Source organism: Monodon monoceros, unplaced genomic scaffold, assembly GCF_005190385.1.
Source record: "Monodon monoceros isolate NGI ecotype Baffin Bay Population unplaced genomic scaffold, NGI_Narwhal_1 Super_Scaffold_12, whole genome shotgun sequence".
In the NCBI taxonomy this organism is placed as follows: Eukaryota; Metazoa; Chordata; class Mammalia; order Artiodactyla; family Monodontidae; genus Monodon; species Monodon monoceros.
This window is the reverse complement of record NW_021703768.1, coordinates 12,449,723-12,457,839: the sequence shown is the minus strand read 5'-3', so window position 1 is coordinate 12,457,839 and position 8,117 is coordinate 12,449,723.

Here is an 8,117-nt window from a genome sequence, read left to right as displayed (position 1 = left end):
TTAAAATTTCTATCTTTTCAGTAATATTCTCTACTTGATGAATTCTTTTAATTCTTTAAACAGGGCTTTTTAAAAGTTATTTGAACATATTTATAATAGGTATTTTGAAATCTTTGTTAAGTCCAACATCTGGATCCCCCCAAAGGCAATTTCTATTGCGTGCGTTTTACCCTTGGGCATGGGTCAAATTTCTGTTTCTTTGAATGTCTCATAATATTTTGCTGAAAAGGGACAGTTTTAGATAATAAACTGTAGTCAGTCAGGATACTGATTCTACTCCTCCCCCATGGGGCTTGTTTTAGTTGTTTGTTTCATCACTTGTTTATTTGTTTAGAGACTTGGCTGAACTAGTTCTGTCGGTAGTGGTAGCAGTCGGTAGGCTCAGGTGTCCCTGCTTAGATTTTTTCCCCCTTTGTTTTTGTCTTATAGCCTAGCTACCTAGGTGTGGCTCCTGCATCAGCTTCTGTGTCATTGGTCAAAAGTTGTGCTTTAGCTTCTTAGCCAGTTAGAATTTCCTTCTTTTTCATTGGATATATGAGTGGCTTTGAGACTGCTTTCACATTTTAGGGATTTTGTGATTTTTGTCCCACATTCAGCCAGGGACCAGTAGTTTGCAAGTTCCTTCTCTAATCACCCTTGAGACGGTGCAGTTTTGAAGACTTGTAGTCTTCCAGACTACGAAGGATGAGTATGATTTTATTTTGAAACCTGGCTTCCTAGGAGTTGCTTCTGGGTTAGAACAGCTTACTTTTTAGACAGGGTTTGAAAACATGTGGGGCCTACTAAGCCTCTAGTGACAATAAGCCTTCTGCCCCTTGCTGATGCTTCTTTGTGTGGCTTAGAGATTGCTTTTAAGTTTACCCCACGCCCTGCTCTTATTGCTCCTGAGTGGAGGCAGTCGAATGCTGACACAGTGTTCCCGAGTTGACTGCAACCTCTGGGAGGTTCTCTTGGCCATCTCTTTCCTTGGCTTTCTTTGTTAAAGTTCTACTGCTCTTTCATTTCATTGGTTGCTACTGATATTATGGAACTACCTGCCTTTCTTAATTGCTTACCACCAATATCTCTATTGTTTTTGACACTTAGGTATGCAATTTTTCATACTCTGTTCCAGATAAAGCCAGTTCCCTCAGGCAGAGCTGTGCAGCTCTTTGTCCATAAGTCCTGCCTCTCTCTCTGGGCGAAACCCAAGTGACACTCCCTGCTCTGCAAGAGGGCACCCCTGGTCTATTGTCTTGCTTTTCCAAGCATACAAACTCTACTTTATAAGCAAGGAGGAGGTGATGGGGTCCCAATGTTTTGGACCTGCCATTCTGGGGATAGAGCTTCTGCCCCAAAGTGACTGTAGGGTGAAGGTAGGAAGCCTCAATCCCCTCCACCATGCCCACTGGGAATAGAGTTTCTATAACAGAGAACTGGGGTGTTGAGAAACAGCAGTAACCTGGCCCTCCTGAGGTGAAATCTTAGCCTTAGACTGGGAGCTGAGAGAGCGGAGAGAAAGCCCCATCTTCTTAAATGAACCTTCCTGGTGTAAAGATTTCAAAACACACAGATGGAGGTGAGGGTGGGAACACATCGTAGTTCAATGCCACACTTTCACTATTTTTACTGAGATTTAGTGAATTTTCTTTAATACACGTTTCTCCATTTGCTCTATGCTATTTGCTTATGACAATTTCCAGAGACTATACACGTTTGTTTTAAAAAAATAATCTCACCAGTTAAATGGATGTTGTGTTGAGGTTACACACTGTCACTTGGCCATTCTGGAAGTCCTGCCTGCCCATGCAGTTTTTACTGGGCATCTCTTTTACTCAGTCTCCAGCTTCCCATCATGCAGTTGCTCAGCCTTTCTCTTGCCTGACTTCCTCTCCTCTCCTTCCTTGCTTTTTATTTGATCCCAAACAACTCTTGCTTTTTTAAAAAAATTTAGTTGTTTTTACCCCTACTCCTCTTCTCCATACAAAAGTGGCCCATCAAGGTGATGACTGAGTCAAGTTAGCTCCTTTCTCTCAGGACAAATTCTGCAATCCAGGTCTCAGATGAACAAAGTTTTATCCCATAATATATGATCTTTTTTTTAATAGCCAATATTTTGTTTATTTTTATTAAAAAAATTAAAAAATTATTGAAGTACCGTTGCTGTATATTATATAAGTTACAGAGGTACAATATAGTAATTCACTATTTTGAAAGGTTGTGCTCCATTTATAGTTATTACAAAATATTGGCTATATCCCCTGTGTTGTACAATATATCCTTGTAGCTTATTTTATACACAATAGTTTGTACTTAATACTCTACCCCTATCTTGCCCCTCCTCTCTTCCCTCTCGCCACTGGTCACCACTAGTTTGTCCTTTATATCTGTGAGCCTGTTTCTTTTTTGCTATATTCACTAGTTTGTTGTATTTTTTAGATTCCTCCATGATGTACGATCTTATATCACTTATTTACTAAAACCAGCCAGGCGCCATGCCATGTGCTGGGACCCCAAGACAGGAAGACTGTTCTTGCACCTGAGGGCCTCCCTGTCTCCTATAGGAAACAGACATGGGGATAACTCACAGCAACTGTGTGCGAAGGACGAAGTAGGGGGTGCGTGCAGGGGCTACGGGAATGACTTGCTTTCTGGGCAGCAGCATAAGGTTTCTTAAGATAGGGATTGAAAGGGCACGCCTTGCAGAGGAGCTGCAGGGAAGCAGAGAGGTGTGAAAAGTGAGGTTTAAGCAATTAAAAATAGTTCAGTGAGAACAGAGGGAAAGAGTATACGGATGCTGAGATGAGAGACTAGAAAGGTAGAGAGAGACATGCATCTCTGTTAACTAGGTGTCTCATACGCTACCTCCTTAATCTGATGTGGTTTAACCAGAGCTGACTCATATTGTTTGAGGGTTTTCAGTTCAGTCACTGTGTTACATTCTGCTGCATGTAGTGAAAGCTTTCCATAAGTAATTGACTGTTGCCCGGAATGTTGGTTATGTTTGTAAGTTGGCATTTAGTGGTTCACATCATAAAGACCATAGCCAGATACCCCCATCCCAGGACTTGCTAAGAGATAGCCAAGCTGGTCCTTTGAAACTCCCCCTATACTTCATCTAACCTATAAAAGCAGAAGTCTAGACTCTAAATGGAAGTTCATGGGAGGAATCCCTGAGAGACGGAGGTTGTCAGCCTAGGGATAGTGCTGAGGATCTGCTTCTGATCCCAGGCAAGTGAAGGGCACCAAGAGAACCCCTGGAAAGATTGGGAGTACCTCCTGGAAAGGGACCCTGGCATCTTAATTTTATTTAACACTTACATAACAAGTACAAAATGCAAGGCACTATATTAAACACTTTATATGTATATTAACTCATTTAATCCTTAACCAACCATTTGATATTGGTAATTTAGCTTTTCTACTTTATGTATGGGGCACTGAGACTTGTTCAAGGTCACTTGGATGGTAAACGAAAAACTCAGGTTTAAATACTGTGAGTCTGGCTGCCATACTGCCTCCCTGATGGGTGACTGGGCTCAAACTATCTTGAAAGAACTCTCCCAAGACAGCAGCTTGCTGTGGTGCAGGAACCCTTGGCTGTGAGGAAGGAGACCTGAGTAGGGCCATCACAGAGGCCTGGAAGGGTGGGCATTGCCTAGTGAATAGAGATCAGAAGAATGAAAGAATGAACCACACCTTCCCACTGGAGGTACGTGGACAATGGGTCAAGCCTGTATGAAGGAAGAGGAGAAGTTTTGAATTAAATATAATATTAGGCCATAATTCTCATGACTGAAAGGGCATCTCACTTATCATTGGGATTCAGGAAGCCAACAGTTAACATCCTTCTTCCTTGCCTGATCTTTATGTAAATCAACTGAATGATTTAGGAGTTGGAAAGAGGGAAATTTAAAATACAGCATCATTTCAACTTTCGACAGATAAAGCTGGTTGGAGAATAAGGCTTTTATTGTGTCTGATACAGCTCAGCTAAAACCTTATCCTAGAATCAACTTGCTCACCCAGTCACAGAAGAGTTGGACGATTACTACTCCAGAAGTAATGAGAGGGACTTCCCTGGTGGTCCAGCGGTGAAGACGTCTTGCTCCCAATGCAGGGGGCCCGGGTTCGATCCCTGGTCAGGGAACTGGATCCCGCATGCCGCAACTAAGACCCAGCGCAGCCAAATAAATAAATATTAAAAAAAAAAGAAGTAGTGAGGGAGGCACAAAAGAGAGATGAGAGCTTCTTTCAATGAATGTTCTTCTACTTGTATATGTGAGGAGTGAGAATAAGTGCCTTTAATAGTTACCTGAATGAAATTGTTCTCAAAACTGAAAATGACCAGGAAAAGATGGAATCTTCCACAAATATTGGAAACTGCAGAGACAAGAATGTGGACAGAGCATGTAGGAAGACACTGGTTGGTCTAAAATAAAGCCATAGCCTGAAACCCGGAGTTCAGCCATTCCACCATCAGTGACATTTGCACACCAGATCACTTGTACTCATCTTCCATGTGAAGGGAAAACACACAGCCCTAACTTGTTTCTAAGTGTGAACTACAGTCCCTTTTCACTTACTATTTCACTTCATTAGTTACTTATGCTATTTATGCTTTCCCCTCTCCCAGTCCTTCCACTGATTGTAATGTTATTCAAGTTAATTTTCATAGATAAATTATTCCAACAACGGTTTAAGTATAACTTAGTTGATATAATTGTGCATCAATTTTGGTAAATACAGAATGTGATGTTAAGTATTTTATGTTAACATAAGCTCTTGGTTTCTCTGATCAGTAAAATTTTCTGAATAGTAATAAATCGTATCCTCCTCATTATCCTTAAGGTTCCTTCAAACCCCATGAATTTCAATAACGAGTGATGAAGGGAAATGGAAAAGGTTCTTAGTTAGACTCCTGTATAGGATAAAACAAAATAGAAAACACACACATTCACAGCTTCCTTTCTTAATGAAAGTATTTTTCACTTCCATCAGTAGACCATTTTTCTGTTTTAATTTTGAAGGATTTCCCAAAACAGCAAGATTGAATATAGTCATTTAAAGAAATTAAGCTGTTGAAAATTGGTAATTCCCTTCCATTCCATAATTCAAAGTAATTTTGGGGCTCAAATACCATCCTAAGGCTAAAACAATTTATTTCAAAAATATGTTGCAGAGGGAGGAGTCTTCATCTTTGTCTTCTTTTTCTTTTTCTCCTTCATCTTGCATTTGCTTTCTTATCTTTTCTGCTGTCCTCCTTCCCCTCTTCAACACTTCTCTCCTCCTTAACCTTCTTTACCCCTTCAGCAGACTCAGACTTACTGGATCTTTAGTTCCCAAGACCCAGGAGAGAGAGTCTTTTCCCAGACTTTTAGCAGATCCCTTAAAAGGCTTTGCCTGGCCTGGCTCAGGTCACATCTCCATGAATGTGAAGTGTCCTGAAGGATGTGGCTCTGATGGACCAAGGGTTGGTCTTGATCTGAAACTGCAGAGTAGAGATGATGAGTCACAAGGACTAAGCAACAGGAAGGGATGATTCCTGAAATCATCAGACGTATTCTCTTACTAGAAAAAAGGAGGCAACAGATGCTGGCAGGACAGAACAATAGAGTACGTCTACACTGGTGTGTGTGTGTGTGTGTGTGTGTGTGTGTGTGTGTCTGTGTGTACTTTGGTGATACACTAGGAAAAACTTTTCCCAACACAGAAGTATCATATTTTTGGTGTTTTTACAATTATATTTAATGCAGTAAAAATTGGGTTTTGGGGTGAAGTAAATCTATTTTTTAAAATAGACAGTTTTCAAAACCTATTGAATAACTCATCCTTCCTCACCTGATTTTAAGAGGTATGGTTTTATTGTTGTTTTTTTTTTAACATCTTTATTGGAGTATAATTGCTTTACAATGGTGTGTTAGTTTCTCCTTTATAACAAAGTGAATCAGTTATACATATACATATGTTCCCATATCTCTTCCCTCTTGCGTCTCCCTCCCTCCCACCCTCCCTATCCCATCCCTCTAGGTGGTCACAAACCACCGAGCTGATCTCCCTGTGCTATGCGGCTACTTCCCACTAGCTATCTATTTTACGTTTGGTAGTGTGTATATGTCCATGCCACTCTCTCACTTTATCACAGCTTACCCTTCCCCCTCCAAGAGATATGGTTTTTAAAATCTAAACTGCCACATATAGGTGCAGGGCACATAGAGGACTGATAGCTCCACTATTTGCCACAATGTGCTTCTTGTCATGAAATCTCCACAGCTTCTCTTGGGAGCCTCACAGCCCCCAAGGAATCTATAGATCTCAGTGGCCCAGAGCTCAACCTGAGATCTCCCCTCTCTACACACCACCGTCATAGCAGCGTTTGGATAATCAAGGACATTCTGTTTTTTATACATTTCATTTGTTTATCCAATGGGTATTAAAAAATAATTGTGAAGTACACACTCACACGTTTCAAATCAACTTAAAACAGACATAGGTATAAGCCTTTTGGCCAACTACAGCAAATAGTATCAACTGGGAGCAAAGACATTTCCTTTAGATATTTTAAGACATAGGAATTAAGTTGATTTAAAAGAAGAGCATTAGGTATTTATTCTATGATGGACATAGTGCTGGATATGAAGTCAGCACACTCCTACTCATTATCTGCTTGACGCTGAGCTAGTTGCCTAACTTCTAAGCACTGTTTTCCTCGTCTATAAAGTCAGGGTAATCCTGTGACTTACAAGGCTATTTTGAAGATTAAATAAGAATTATTGAATATCCATTATCAACTTGGTGATATGCTAACTTGCTGAGTCAGTGCTTAGTTAGTTGTAATTCATCTTTAAAGCCACAAAATTACCCTCACATATTGTCATAGTCAAATGCTTGCAATATAGGAGACAGCTAAGTATTGCTTATTCATGTCAGTAAAACATTCCCTACATCTGTTCTAGTACTGTCTATGGTGCTTCTCAAATCCAAGTCCATGAACTCCAAGAATTAATGAAGGATGAATAAGTTGAAAAAGACTATAACTGCTTGGCTCATAGCAGAAGCCTCTCAAATAATGTTATTTTAAAACTATAATCAAGACAATTGAAAGAGGTGTTGAAAAATGTGGTATACTGTCAGCAATAAATATTTTGGTTGTACACTTTCCAGAAGAATTAGTTTTAAAACTTAAAATAGTTATGTGTTATGTAGGGTTCATGCAAATGGATTTATTTCATTCTTTTTGCTTATTTTGTGGCTGTTTTGAGGCAAGCTTTCCTCTGTCACATCTATCATTTCTCCCTGAAGTGCATTCACAGACTCCTTGGAGTGATGGAATCTTCCTGCAGTTATTGGTGGTGACTGGTCAGAGGTTGCTTAGCTCTAGGACCTTTCTCTGGAGCTGTTTCATTTGTGCAAGGGACCAGCAGCACTCGGGTGTTATTTTATATTAAATTAAACATACACACATTAGCACTTTACAGGCAAAATTGTATACGTGGCCACTTTCATATTTTTAAAAGCCAGATGGATATGAACCCGAGTTTAGTATTTTTGGATGTCTTTTGTGGAGGGGGACAGGTTCTAGGGTGGTTACCAAGATCCCCACCTCCTAGAGTTCTCTTGAGTGTGGGCAGGACCTGTGACTTGATTCTAACCAATAGAACATGGCAAAGGTGATGGATCTTTGTGATTACATGTACGGCATGATTCTGTGGTCATGCTACATAAAACTGTAACACTGTCTTGTGGGAGTATTGCTCTCCCTTCTTGGTTTTGAAGAAGTGGGCAGCCATGTTCGGAAAGCCCACACACAGGGAACTCCAGGCAGTGCTTAGGAGATAAGGGCAATCTCTTTCCTACAAACAGCAAGAAGATGAGGCCTTTGGTCCTGCAGCTACAAGGAAATGAACTCTACCAATAACCTGAGAGAGCTTGGAAGTAGGTCCTCCCCCAGCTGAGCCTCTGGTGAGACCACAACCCCAACCAGCATCTTGGTTTCAGGCTTGTCAGACCCTGAGGCAGAGGACCCAGCTAAGCCATGCTTGGACTCCTGACCCACAGAAACTATAGATACTATTTACAGAAACTATGCGTAATAAATGTGTTGTTTCATGCTGCTATGTTTGTGGTTATTGATTATG